The sequence below is a fragment of the Plectropomus leopardus genome, chromosome 20 (genome assembly GCF_026936395.1).
Source record: "Plectropomus leopardus strain MGB_pleo_1.0 chromosome 20, ASM2693639v1, whole genome shotgun sequence".
NCBI classification, from domain to species: Eukaryota; Metazoa; Chordata; class Actinopteri; order Perciformes; family Serranidae; genus Plectropomus; species Plectropomus leopardus.
The window spans coordinates 4,271,956-4,287,127 of NC_142195.1; the positions used below are offsets into that span (position 1 = coordinate 4,271,956).

The window sequence follows — 15,172 nt, forward strand, 5'->3', positions numbered from 1 at the left end:
GAGCGCCTGTTTTCTGCAGCAGGGAATATTGCATCAAAACGTAGGGCGAGCCTCAGTTCTGAGCATGTTGATATGCTTACTTTCCTTCATTGCAACCACAGACTCCTTTAAAGAGCTGAACACACACACAGACACACATCAGTGTGGAGAAAGACATTTAATGTTTATTATTATGCCTCAGTTTTACCTTTTAATTTTTATTTATACCTTCTTAAAAAGTAATGTGAAATTACTGTTACTATTATTTATTTTTGCACTTTAGAAAAACAAAAAACAAGAAGAGTGTAATGTGGCAATATGTTTAAGTTTTTGTCAACTTTTTTTGTCATCTTTACAAACCAGAATGTGCCAAAGACACATAAATGCACTCTGTTCATTCTATAAAGAAGCAGCTACAAATTCAGTTAAGGTAAGTCAGCCAATAAAAAATGTTTATCTTAAGAGGAATTGAATTGGTTGTTAATTTAACTGACTTCTATTATTTTCTCTGTCTTGTATTACTATTAAATTAAGCTCGAGTAATTTAATGAAATAAAAAAAAAAAAAAGTATCCGATTACTCGATTAATCGTCAGAATAATCGATAGAATACTCGACGATTAAAATAATCGTTAGCTGCAGCCCTAATTCCAACAGTGCTCCTAATGTACAGTCCAGATCCAAAAATTGAAAACCAAAATGTGGCAGCAGATGTATTAATTGTGGCAGGCTGCCACAAATAAATGAATGTATGGGGAACACTTCCCATCACAATATCTAAAAGTGTGTTAAATATTAATTTCGAACTTGGGACTTTAAAATGGGAGTCTACAAACCATAAACATAATTGGGTTAGCATAAACTTATTGTCAGCTTGATACTTTAAGTAAAACTGCAGAGGCACTGCAACTAAACGAAACAACATGAATTCTACAGTGCATTTTAGGTTATGACTTGCTTCATTGGTTAAGTTCAAACCAACTTAAGTGAATGATGTTAATTCTTATTAGCTCACAGTTCAGTTTTTTTAAAGGTGACAGCCCACAGGCAGACAACAGTGGAAAATATCTGAGAACAAAGCCTCTCGGACGCCTTTCTCTTCTTCTGTATGCAGACTGTGACACAGACTTTTCCAGTACCGGTGAAATAGCCCATCTCTACAGCAGCTCCATAAAAAAAAAAATAAACTCGGACACACGGCTGCTTTTAATTCACTCAGAAAAACTCCTTTTAGAAGCTTGGAAAGGAAAACTGTGTAACGTAATGTGACCCAGTTAAGATTTGTCTGAATTTTTAAAACTGTCTTTCTTGCATTACATCAATTATATAGCCAAATAAACAATCTTTAGGGCAACAAGGCACATATAAAAAAACCCTCTGATGTGTTTGTTTCATTAGGGCACTTCCTTGATGCTCCTGTTGAAAGTTTTATTGACCGCACTCGTTGAGAAACAAAAGAACACTGTGGGTGAAATAACAGCCCCCACCAAAAAGCGCTGATTGTGAAAAACAGATGTTGCTGGAAAAGTGAATAATCGAACTTGATGCACAAGTGCAACAGTAGTCTGAGGAAATACGACGCAAATAAACCAGCCTTGTTATCAGGACCATCTACTCTGGAGGAGATCCACAGCAGGGCTTTGCTGGAACAAACTCTATTCCAGATGTTAGTCCCAGCCGGCCGGAGTCATCTGGTTTAACCTCTGACACAAGAGCAGCCGTTCAATTAGTGGATTTCACACTGTGGTCATGGTGACACCACAGTCCTGTCTTCGGTTTCAAGCACACACTGATAGTGCCCAGGTCTGATTTCCATCAGCAGAGAAATTTACGCTCATAGATGCATAAAAGTAGAGTGTTTATTTAGCATCCAAATGCGTGGAGAAGATCAAATCCTCCACTGAAAATACTCCTCATACCAGGAAACATACTGACCCAGTCCCCATAAACTCCAGCCAGCATCCTGGAATAATGACAAAAACACTGCCATCAAAGCTCAAGAGAAGCACGAAAGGCAGATGATGTGGTCTGCATGAATGGCATAGCAGTTACACTTTTGTTTAGGTTTTGGCAACGTGCATTAAAAGTATCATCTGCACCAGTCAAAAAGACAGCTGGTCATATTTTATTTCCATGCTTTGAAAGTTTACCATTCTGTGTAGGAGTGTCCAACGCATCTGCACTACCATGCTGCCAGGAAAGAGATGTATTTTTTGCTTTTCTTGTGGCGTAAACGGAGGGTCGTAATAACTGAAGCCCAGGCCTTTTTATTTCTGGGCCAAACACGGAGCCCTGAGGGACCACGTGCACTGGCACATCAGCTCAAACGCCCTGACAGTGGACTCCAGCAAACCGCCATCTTTAATGCTAGTCACTCATTCAGTGATGACCTAAGCATCATTAAACATCTGTGGCTCAGTTGCGTGCCTTTAAAATAAAAAGTGAAATTACAAAGAAATGGCTCGAGCTAATTACAGAATATAGACTCATGACAGAGACCACACAGTGGCTGCACTGCTGCAACTTTGCAGCTGGTAATAAATGAAGAACAATACACTGAACTACAAGAGTTTAGCACATTCAATGTAAGATTAAAAACTACAAAAGCTATAGTGTTGATCTGGTAGCAGGGAGAGCAAATTCCACGTGGAAAAAGATGGTTCATATGGCTCTGATCTTTCCTACCACAATGAATCAGTGACTGAGGTTTGGAGCAAAAACACTTCATCCCTCATGAACCCTGTGTCTATTAAAACACTGCAATAAAGAGCATCACACGTGGAAAAAAATCACTGCTTGTTGGGAAAAAGCAAAGTAGGGCTTTCCTTATGCAAAACAAATAACCTAGTAGTGTTCCTGACTTGTTATATTGTAGCCCAAATACTACATATATAACAGGTCTCTGCTGTGGAAGCAATAAGGGCCTCAGTATTTGGATTTTGACAGCCACTAAAGGTTCTATATGCAACATTTAGAACATTAAAATAGCAACAAAACCACTACTTGCTTTATAAAAATATAATAGAGTAATGGCATCTTCGGAAGAAAAATAAAGTCATGCTCCCTCTGTTTGTGATGTAATCCGAGCTTTTCTGTTGGTTGTTGTGGTAGCCGTGGCGGCCACGCTAGTTCATCTAAGGACTTGTCCACATGTACATGTGTATTTGGAAAAGTAGCTTTTTCAGTGTATTTTGACCATTCGTCTACATGCAAACTGCATTTTAGATCACTGAAAACGACCGTCTCTCCAACTTTGTCCAGGGTGAAGCTTTTCAGAAGCTTTATTAAAAGGGAAAAATAGCATTTTTGTGCACTGTTATTTCCTTTTTGAGGCACCACAAATTAGATTAAAAATTCATACAATGGCATAGAGTCACAAGACAGTGTTGGATCTAACCTTGCGAATAAGACTTTCTACACACCAAAAATCTGATTTAGGCTGGATTTACTCATCAAGTCTTGATGCCCAATTCTGATTTTTTTGCCTATATCCAATTTTTCTGACTGCCTGCTTACATCTACTCTTAAAAGTGACTCAAATCCGATATCTGCATACACCTGCTTAAGCATTGCTTACACTTGAAACAACATGCATGCGTAATCAAAAACTGAAATGTCCTCATAAATGTGTTTGTTTCAACACAAACCCTGTAATTTGCCTGAGGAGTTTCTTTGCCTTAAAGGCTTTAAAGACAGTTAACCTCTGCATATGACCACTAGCCTGAGCCCTTGTCCACCACTGTTGTATTTTACACTTCCCAAATGAATGCACTTACATCTTTAAGTTAATTAACCACAAGACCAACAAGAGCTCAGGGGGAGGCATCCAGATAGCATGTAAACACTGGCGTGCACATACCATGAGCTCATCACCGTCAGTTTGCACTGAGCTCATACAGCAGTTACCCCTGATATCAGAGCAGTGTCTCTGAGAAAGTGAAGCGCCAACCCTCTGGTCTCCTACATGTCTAGCTCTGTCAGCACTACTGTTGCTGTTGTTAGCGATGTTAATGGAGTTAGCACCATGTGCTGTTAGCCGCTGTGCGCTATTAGTAAATAGCTCAGCTGGTTCCATGTTGAGAACCATATGCAGACAATCACAGACCCCCATGACTCTGGATCGTAGATTCGCTCTGCAAAATTTGGAATTTAATACCACGGACACATAACTTCAGTTAGATAGTTATAAAAATATTTCAATGCCATGAATTCAGTAGTGTTTAAAGTTCCATATCTGCTTCAATATCTGTGAAAATTCAAATATTTATATGACTCTTACTTGCTTCCATACTCTGCCACCAGCAGCTCTTTTTTCTTCCACGCACAAATACTGGTTTACAGGTGGGACCTGTTCTCAGGTTTACTGTTGAAACACAGCACGACAAAACAAGACAAGAATCTGTGTCCCACTTTGTCAAAACCACTGACAGACTTTCTCTTGAAGTCACAATAGCAGCGCAACCTTAGACCTTCAATCTGTGTAACGGTGCCAGGATCAGGTGTTTGGGGTTAATGATGTTTTTGATGGTGCGTTCATGGAAAATTAACCTTAGCTGCACACATAGGGCAGAGACACTTAGTCGATTAACTGATCCATTTGAGTCATTTTACAGAAAAAAAGTTCAACTTCTCAACTGTGAGGATTTATTGCTTTTTAGGTCTTATTTGACCATTTGCTAAACATATTTTGGGTTTCTGACTGTCGAAGACAAAACAAGACTCTTGAAAAAATTATCTTGAGCTTTAGGAACCCTAGAGAGGACATTTTCCACCATTTATAGATCATTTATATCTCATATAGTATGTTAAAATCTTTAACAAACCTTTTACTGGTTAACAAAACAGTAAGAATTGGGCTGGCCGATATGAGGAAAATCATTTATCACAATATTTTCATCAAATACCTCTGTATCGATGTTGCGATGATACTATTGACTATTGGAGCTCTCACAAAATATTTACACAATGACATTTTTGATAATATTTATGAGGATATAATTACTAAGTTTGGTCAAGGTAAAATATAAGAAGAGATTGAACAGTATCAGAAACTTACATCATTTCACCGTAATGCAGCCTTTAAAACCAGGAAAAGACAACACTTTTGATATTATGATATCAAAAAAATCTGAGACTATATTTATTCTCATCGCTATAACAATATATTGATACATTGCCCACCCTTAAGTAAGAGAAGGAAAATGACAATTTAAGATGTTTTTATAGGTTACAACTAATGACTATTTTCATCTTGGCTGCAAAATTTAGTCGATTAGTTGATTAGAAATTAACCAACAACTACGCTGATAATTAATTCAAGCCAATTTTCGTGTAAGAAATCCAAATATTATCATATCAAAGCTTCTCAAATGGTTTTCTTTGTTTTAACATCAGAAGAAAACGCCTATTTGGGGAGTTTTGACGACTCTTTACATGAGAGAGACAATTTTGTTGCTGCACGTGCATTGTCAGCTTTATTAAAGATGGAAGAGACACACATATGAGTTGAAACTGTAATTAAAAGGCAGAAACTGCCAGTGTTAAATGCTACTTTTGGGTCATGTATGGGGGGACCCGGTGCTGCTGCTTTGCCTGGAAAAGCATCAGTCTCCTCGGCTTTCTGCCACGAGTTTCCCCTCAACAGCGGCCCGTGGAGAAAATGTGCCAGCACTAGAAACACCGGCAAAAGTCTCTATATCTGTGGCTGACATTCTTCCACCAAAACTTGTTTCACAGACGAAAAAACTTTCTATTGCTGTCGAAGAAAAGTGGTTTGAGAAAAAGAGTTTTCCTACTTACGTGGAAGTGCTGGCGGTGCGATTTTTGGAAGCGACTGAAATCCTCCGACTTTAACGACGTCTTTGTGTCTTCTTGTGCAGTTTAACTTATCGGTTTTGACTTTAACTTGACTTTTTTTGTCCTCAGTGTCTCTCCTTCATCCTCCTCGTTTTCTTCGGGAACTACAGAAGAATGAATGGTTCCGTCCTCCTCTTGTGTCCCGGACAGACTACCGTTGGGATGGGAGTGACTGCTCCCGTTAGCTCCCTCCCCCCGTCCGCCAATCACTGCTGCACATGCTGCGCCCAGGATAATACATTATTTATTTAGTGTCATTTATTTTTATTTATCATTATTATTATTATTATTATTGTTATTATTTAGGCTGTACATTTTTTTGTTTTTATTTTTAGATGAAGTAAAGAGATTAACCCTTAGACCCGCTTTAATATTATTTTTAAAACATTATTTATTATTATTTTTATTTTATTATGATTATTTAAACTTTCATTGAATTATATTTTTTTCAGTCCTTGTGTTAAATATCAAATATAAATTAATTTTTAGAATTTTGACTCTTTAAATTCCAGGGTTTGTCACGATGCCACTATGCTTTTAGATTAAAAGAAAAACCACAAAAATCATACAAGGTTGTTTTTTCTTAAATTATCACAGTCTGGTATATGTCCAAAATTATCAGCAACATTCATTTTTATACATTATTATTTTTTTCAGCAACGTCAAATACTCACATTTATACTACTCTGCACACAAAATGTGCTTCTAAATAAACATGATTTTCTACTTTGATTGAGTTTATTTCTTCAACCAGCATCAGTTCTAATCATGAATAACAAATATTCATTAATTTTCAGAATTTTAACTTTTTCAGTGCCAGATTTTTGTCATGGTGCTACTATGGTTTTAGATGAAATGATGAATGAAATGAATTATTTTCAATATACTGCATGCAAAGTTGATTTTTTATTATCACAGCCTGGGATATGTCAATGATTGGCAGCAACATTGATTTTTATACATTATTATTTTTTGTTCAGTGTCAAATATTCACACTCACACTGCTCTGCACAAAATCAGGCTATTACAGATATTATACATTAATATTATTTTCTAATTTGTTGAGGTCATTCTTTAACCAACATCAGGCCTAATCATATATGTTAAATATTCATTAATTTTCAGAATTTTAAGTTTAATCTGAAGTGGTACATTGATCGTAAGAACAAAAGATTTAATAAGAACAAGCTTTCTCAAGTTGAAGGGAGATTATATCCATAGAACTGTATTTCATCTTGAGATGAGAGTTCAAGGAGCCTGTTTGAAAATCACCATGCCAGTGGTTTCCTTCCAAACTTTAGCCTAAATTTGGAGCGTTATTTAACCCAATTAACTGCATTTGTATCAGAGTCGCCATCGCCCTCCTTGAATTTGCCTTTACAAGATTAAGTACATGACACTGAAACTACTCAGTTGTTGATTCTTCATCAGATATTTTTCAACCAATGTCAGACCTTCTCTGGTTTCAGTGTTCATCTCGAGGGATTTTCTGCTTCTCTTTGTCCTCTCAGTGAAATCATCTTGGACTGTAGGAGAAAACAATGATTCATGAAAACATTCATTACTTGCTGTCAAACAGGAATTTTGCCAACATTACTGATTCAGACATTTCTCCCAAGACAAATACAGTCAAAATCTAATTTCTTTATTTCAATGTATTAAATAATTCAACCATATACAATTGTACATCTGCTCATGTGTGTAAAGCAGTTGTTTTCTCAGCATCTCAGATTACCGCTCGCTCTGTAAAGACAAGCTATTCACACAGTATTACATGAACATTTGTGTAGTCTACATGTCACATTCTGTCTAAATCTGAGTCTTAACCTTTACTGGGAGGCTAACAGCTGAGCTAAAGGCTCACAGCTCACATCAGTCCATGCAGATTGCTCACATTCTGAAGGCTATACATCTATTCATGTCAGTCTGTGTCCTGCACAACAGACAGCCATGCTTTGCATTATCTCCAGACATGTGTCTGTGCATGCATCTCCAGCAGTCTCCAGTCTTTTATTCCAAATTCAGTGTGAGGATGTGCAGTTGGCTCATTTGAAGAACAGGAACCCTGCAAAACAACAACTTTTGTAAATTCATGCATGCTTTGCACGACAGTGAATGGGTGTGAATGGACTATTTTGAGACTGTTGTGACTAGGAGGGGAACAACTGGTGCCAGGACCTCGGTGCCCTCTTATTTGTGCTCCACGGTCAGTCAAATGAGACTTGAATGGAGCGAAAACACAAGAGAAGTCTCATGACTCGGTCTGGGAGTTTCTGGCCAAACAACTCTGCAGTTATTGTCAATAATCACAGCCCTGATGTTATCCCTCCAGTTCCCGGGATCATGTTAACCCCAACTGACCTTTGGTTTGACACACAGAATGAAAGTACTATTGTCTGCAAAAGAAACACTCCTATAATACATAATCTGATACAAATAATACAAATGCTCCAATAAATGCAATTTGAGCCAAAGGTTGTCTCTCTTGTCTGAGATCGGGATTCGGGACAACTGGGAAAATTTGATTTTGTTTAAGATTAAAGCCAACAAATAAAAGTTATATTCACTAACCACATATGGAGATGTCAATCAAATACTTACTGGGTACTTATACTGGAATAAATGTCTTCTGTAAGTAGAAATATTCAACTTGTTTTCTAAGTTTTATGCTTTTTAAAGAAGGAAGGATTTATTCTTTCAGCTTTTAAGTTGATTAATTTGAGCTTCCACCTTTGACTGTATTACAATTTAGCATGCAGCTTTTCTAGCAATGTATTTCAGTTTTTAGTTTTTGTAGGTAATGCAGTTCAGCTTCCAACTCTGTCAGTTTTAGAATTCAGTTTCCATGTTAATTTGGTTTTTTTTTTTTAGCATTGCCGCACAATGCATTTGGGCTTCAAGATTCCTTACTTTTCAGCAATGCTTAGAGATTTCAGCTGTCAGCATTCACACTCATTTTCTGCAGGAAATCCATTTTCTAGTTTATTTTGCAACCATGATATACTAAAAATATTCACTATGAGAAATCACATTGTAAAAAGTTTTAAATACTATATATCATTGTCAATATGGTATTTATGACAGGCTGACATCACAACTAAGCCTGGAGAGAAGGATGTACCGTTATATCCGTAAAACAGTTATGTGTATGTTTTTAAAATTATGATATATATATACAAGAGAACAGTAATGTACTTTAGGGGTAAAGTCCACCTGACCGTCAAAACTGGTGTTAGAAAAGGCCATCTCTTATGTTCTGTTGCATCCTAAGATCATTACCAATTAAGGAGCCAAATACATTGTGTAACAGAAAAGATTCAGTATAAAGAAAAGTGTAGTGAGCTTTACTCCTGTCAGGTGAAGGCTGAAAATCTCAACAAATATTAAACGGATTGCCACGACATTTTGTGTAGATGTTCATGATCTCCAGAAAGTGAATCCTACAGATTCTGGTGATCCACTGACCTTTCCTCAACTGCCAACCATAGTTTGAAACTCGTGCTCTGTAGGATGGATCGCCATAACTTGCCATGATTTGCAATCACTTCATGATTTGTGACTTTTTATAAGTGAGCAAACTTTTAATTTGTCCAATACTATGACAAAATATACACCAAAGTTCAGTTCGGTTTGTCTTTTTGTTAGCAGCATTACAGAAAAATTACAGACCCAATTTTAAAGAAACTTGGTGGAAGCATGTAGCACGGGCCAAGGAAGAATCCAGGAAATTTTGTGACTCTAAATTACAGAGCGGATACACACATTATTTTTCGATTTGGTTAAAATCGTGAGAAAGGGCATTTGACCTTAGAAGACGTCTGCACTCTGATTTTTTATTTTATTATGTAATTTAAAAGTTGTACCTTGATTTACCAACCAATTAAGTATTTTTATTTGTTTTCCATAGTATATACAAAATATTTATAATATTGGCAGGATTTATTGTAAAGTGTTTCATAAAACTATGCTCTGCTAAGAGCTTTTATCATAATATAGACCAAGTATGAACTTGTTCTTATCTTCCAAAGCTTTTCTTGTCAATAGTTACTCTTAAAAGTGATTGTGTACTTTGGAACAAAGTGTTATGCCCTCTGCTATATGAGGGAGTGAAACAGAAACAAGGGCTCCAGTCCAATAATACCCCATTGAATGTGATCTTTTATTAGTGGTGATCTGCCAACACTGTGAGGAGCTTTTTTTTTGTTTTTTTCTTAGGTGTGATGAGCTGTCAGATCCCCCCCCTTCGAGGCTCAAGGTTCAACACGTTCCCGGCCGCACTGGTCAGAATGATTTTAATCTGTTTTCACAGGCAGGCAGCACAGACACAATCTTGTTTGGAATTCCAGTCCCACTTCACTCTGAGACCTTCAATGTCTCCTTGTGGACATACCAGAGAGGAATCAAGGATGGCAGCCGCTTTTTTTTGTGTGTGTCCCACATGTGCTCACCATTCAGACATCTGAGCCTCAGCTATCATATCCTCTGCGCTGTCATATCTTCTAAGGCTATCACACTGGTGGCACACATAGCTTTGACCCAGCTGAAAAAACAAAAAAGGGGCGACGTCAGAGCTGGAGAACCACCGTGTTGATTTAGCAGAGGCAAATGCAGAGTGTTTGTCACTCTGTGAGGCAGGCTTCACAGGGTCGAGTCAAAGTGCAAGATTAAGTGTTAAAGACACACCAAAACCACCCTGAAAACAGCACGAAGAGGAGATGAGTTGCAACACTTATAATGACAAGATGGAATAACTTGTCAGGAGGGGTAGCTCACCACAGACGGGGTATGAGGAGAGCAAAAGTGGTCTGCAGCCGAGCTGAGAACCTCGCAGGGCCGTGGGTTTTAGATGAGCAGCTCGCAGTGGCAACATCTAATTAAATGAGCAATCCCATCATCTAGAAATGCAAAGCTTTGATTGTAGAGTAAACTAACAGGACGAGCGAGTGACAACTTTGTAGCCTCAGCAATGTCAGAAGTGCTTTCTCAGAAGCATAAAATAATCATGTGGTATTCTGGTAGTCGCCCATTACCAAAATCCCAGTTTAAATTCCATTTAACAGCCACTTTGGAATAATGGTCTTTTTTTAAGTATATACAGTATATCTCATATAGTCACTTGCTCAAAATTAGAAACCACTCACTCTTAAAAAAAAAAGCAGGATAAAAAAAAGTAGGTTTTAAATTTTAAGCGTGCACGTGGCATCACACAGTTGCCTTAGGTGGGCCATATGGGCTTGACTGTTACAAAATAAATTATTCATTGAAATATGACCCAAAATCTCAAAAAGCCACTTATGAATTAGGCATCAAAGTTCATTCAGGGCCTTTAGTTTCACACACACACAAATTTATTTATATATATTGATATATATAGATGCCACTTTCCTGTCTGTACATTGATCACTAAGTTAAAATTAGCTTAGCTTAGCATACACACTAGAATTGTGGGAAACAGCTAGCCTGCCCATGGCCTATCAGCATGTTTAAACCTCGCAAATTAACCCATAACACCAATTTTTTAATTTGCACAAAAACTTAAGTGTAATAATGTAATAAAACCTTAACTTTTTTAAGGTTTACTGTGGATCTATTTTTTGGTGAGGCTAGCTGTTTCCCACGGTGTGTTCCAATACCAATCCGACCATACTATTTATTATGCTAGAAAGTTTTTTAGTATGTCCCAACACATCGTATGACAAACAGCCAAAATTGTATCCAGTTGCATTCTGGGATTTGCAAACCAGCATGCTATTCTGGCTGTTCTGACCAACAACCCCCTCTGCTAAGAGTAAAATGCATTACATTAACCCTTTGAAACCTTGATTGACATCTGTTTTCTTGCATTGAGTTCAGATGCCTTTAATAAGCTATTTAACCCAAGAATCCTGGTTTGATTTTTTTTTTAAAAAATGAAGAAAAAACATAGGAAAAAAGGAAATGAGCAATTTAGCAAGAAATGTTCTCCAGATTGCAAGAAATTAGTAGATACAGATTTTTTTTTCTTAAAGCTTAGTGAAAATTTCAGGAATTCTAATTTTATAATTATCATAAATTACATATACTTTGTATAATTTGTACCTAATTTTCAGGTCATTTTCTGTCTTTTCTTTTTTAAGTTATATTTTTGGGTCATTTCTTTTGAAGTTGCTCATTGTCTTTTTTTCCATATATCCCACTTTGCTCAGGTTTTAAAGGGTTAGCTAAGCTGCAGGCAAGTGAGAGCTCATCGAGGCTGCAGACTGTAAATGATCAGTCGACCACTAACAATACACAGTGTATGCATATATAACATCAAAATCAGCACTACATACAGGAACAACAGCAGAGTTCTCTGGGTTGACCTCCATCTCTGTGAGCTCGGTGAATGGTGTTTTGTTTTATCTATAAGATAACGTCAAGTGATAATATTGACATCGACTGCATTCCAAATCGCATACTTTTTCTTTGCACTTCAAATATCACACCACAGACTTTGACGGATATATGAGCCAGAGGGTCAAAGTTCAGGGTGCAAAAGTAAGATGAAGTTATATGTCCCAATTGTATGCATACTCTATTTAACAGTACATATTTTGCCAGGGCAGCTGAGGTACAGATCATAAGCAAAAGGAAAAAATGTAGGTTTGGAACGCAGCTCCAGTTTTTATGCTAAACTGAGCTGTGACGGCCCCTCTGCTCTGCTCCTCTGCAGTCAGACCTCCTCACCACACCTTTTGTTATTGCTGCACAACACCCTAAAAGCACATTCTCACTCATCCACTCTCTACTGATAGCTACAAGGTTTCCTCACATGAAGTAACAGATGTGCATATTTAATGGATTCGGTGTGGCAGGAGAGCTCCCACGATGTGTGATAGTCAGACACTGGTTTTCTGTTGGGACACAGAGTCATTATGCTCCACTCGGCATCAGTCAGACACCTGTTAAAATTCCATAAAACTGGTCTGATGTTTGGCTTAATATCAAACCAATTTTAAAAAATTCACACCAGCCCAACCCTGCTTTACAAAGAGCTGAGACCAAACTACAAAATGGATGGTGATAGATCTAACAATTCTCTCCTCCCTAACCCTCAAATTGCGCAAACTGAAAATACTAATATAAAATAAGCCTAATGGAAACACCTACATTTAGAAAAAAAATCCCATTTAATGCAATAAAGGGTTTTTATGCTCACACGAAGTGGTATTTCAGGCGAATGGAAAAAGCCATATTTCACAAAAGTGCAATATAAACACTTATTTCACTTTTACCCTGTACTCTTCACGTATAAGTGGCTTGCCTTTTCATTATCCCGCGCATAACACGCCAACGTGCTTCTTGGAATGTTATCGTGAGAGGAGAACTATTATCACTCAATGGAAATGCAGTCATGTCGCAATTGTGTTTTATCGACATTTCAAAAATATGGCTCGTAAGTTTTTTGCTGATTTGTAATGGAAACTCACCTAGTGACATCTGCCTCTATCCAGCTCTACAGTTTTCCACAGTAAGCAGCATTGTGTTTTGCCTTACTCAGCTGCCAATCATTTCACATGGCAGGTTAAGGGTCACAGCCCACATTAGGATGGGGCCGCCCACTCTCCGCAGGGAGCATTTCCTGTGGTCGTCTGCATGCTGCTGCCGGTGGGAGGTCAATCACTGAGGAGCCAGAGGTCAAACTGGGTGGATGTATTAAGGAAATTAGTTCCTCCTGCGTTGATTCCAAATATGCTAATTACACCTTTGGACTGGACTTTTCCCTTTAGTATGTTTGTTTTCTATGATTTGGCGACTTCAGTGGATCATGGGACATAATCATTATCTACAGTCAACCAAACTTGGTGCCAGTTTTTCACTGTACTTTAAAATAAAGAGTGATTTTTTATAAATTTGACACATTAGTAAATCACTTATGGTATTCAGAATGGATCCAAGACCCACAAGTTGGGAACCACAGATCGAAATCACCACCGTGAGAACTGTACGTTCATGAATGAGAGGCATGTGGGAGTTAGAGCTTAAGCCATAACATGAGGGATGCGTGAAATGTACAAGAAATTCCTCACATTTTCAACATCTAAACGGAAATACACTGCTAATACATTTAGCACCTACTCATTAACTTTGAGGTAAATGTAAAGGAACAAAATATACTGGAAAAAAAAGCAAAACTTCAGATTCATTTCTTTGGTAGAAGCGCTGATACGACAATGTTAAAATACCCCACTACAAGTATAAGTCTTCCATTCGAAACTTTACTGTAGTAAAAGTATGTATCAGCAAAATATACTAAACCCTTTGAAACCTGAAGATAGACTTCTTTTCGAATTATGGGGAAAAGATGATGAGCTACTTCACAAGAAATAGCAGAAAAATAAAGAAAGTTACCTAAAAAACACTACAAAAAAAGAGTAAAACAGAAAAGAAAAGTTTTTAAAAAATGTATTTATTTATTTAGATTAAGAAAGAGGAGAATTTTCTCAACACATAAAGAAAAATGTCATCCTTCAGTTTATCACATTCAAAATCAGAAATTCCAAATGTGAAAATACACGTTTTTTGCTATACAGACAAGGTAAAAACAGATTATTTCCCACTGAGATTTAGTTTTATAAAATGCAAATATGAGAGAAAGAACCTCAAATTTTACTTAAGTAGAGTGCTTGTGTAAATGCATTTAGTTTCATTCCATCATAGCCGGAAGCACATTTCTTTAAGGCTGTTTTACAAAACATGTCACAGCATTTTTGTCTCTTTATTATGATATTTTTTCTGCTGTTTACTGGAAAAAAACATATCTGAAACATTTTAAGCTTCCACCTGTAGGCACTTACAGATAGTGGTGCAATAATATTTTTTGGCCATTTAATGACAATATAACAAGCTATAAACACAGTACTGACACATTGCTTTTTAAGTTACTGTGTGGCAAATGTTTCCTTGTTTACACATCCAGCAGATACGGAGCGACGTAACCATTTATTTGCAGTCGTGTTTCTGGTAACCTGGTGAATGAAAGTACAATATTTACTCCCCTTTTAGGTCTGTTTTGCTCTCCATGTGTGGCCTCAGCACCTTCCCATGACTCTGTGATTCGTCACATGTAGTTCCCTACAGAAAATGTTTCCAGAAGCTGGTTACATATTTGAAAAGGTATATTTGTGATTTCATGGATCTCCAAATGGAACATATTCACAGAATGCGCAGCAGACTACAGTTAGTTATTCCAGCAATGAAGAGGAAGCGCAAAGATAAGTGAAGTAAAATTGAAATCTTGTATTTAAACCGATTTAATTTGACATTATCAAAAATCAGACTATAAAGTGCAACTCCAGAGGGATAAATCTGGCTCTTTA

The 15,172-nt window shown here is 37.2% G+C and overlaps 2 protein-coding genes across 3 annotated transcripts in view; both read right to left on the reverse strand.

Annotated features, from left to right (window-relative positions):
- lhfpl2a (LHFPL tetraspan subfamily member 2a) overlaps window positions 1–6,008 on the reverse strand; it is a 59,292-nt gene extending 53,284 nt beyond the window's left edge. Inside the window, exon 1 of the mRNA XM_088070967.1 lies at window positions 5,778–6,008. The gene's annotated coding sequence lies outside the window, so the exon portion shown is untranslated. The remainder of the gene's footprint in view (window positions 1–5,777) is intronic.
- Window positions 6,009–6,727: 719 nt separating this feature from the next.
- arsb (arylsulfatase B) overlaps window positions 6,728–15,172 on the reverse strand; it is a 34,667-nt gene continuing 26,222 nt past the window's right edge. Inside the window, exon 9 of one of the 2 annotated variants that reach the window (XM_088071410.1) lies at window positions 6,728–7,360. The gene's annotated coding sequence lies outside the window, so the exon portion shown is untranslated. Of the gene's footprint in view, window positions 7,361–7,417; window positions 7,900–15,172 lie in introns of those variants that run through there. The other variant, XM_042508831.2, reaches the window with a different exon arrangement.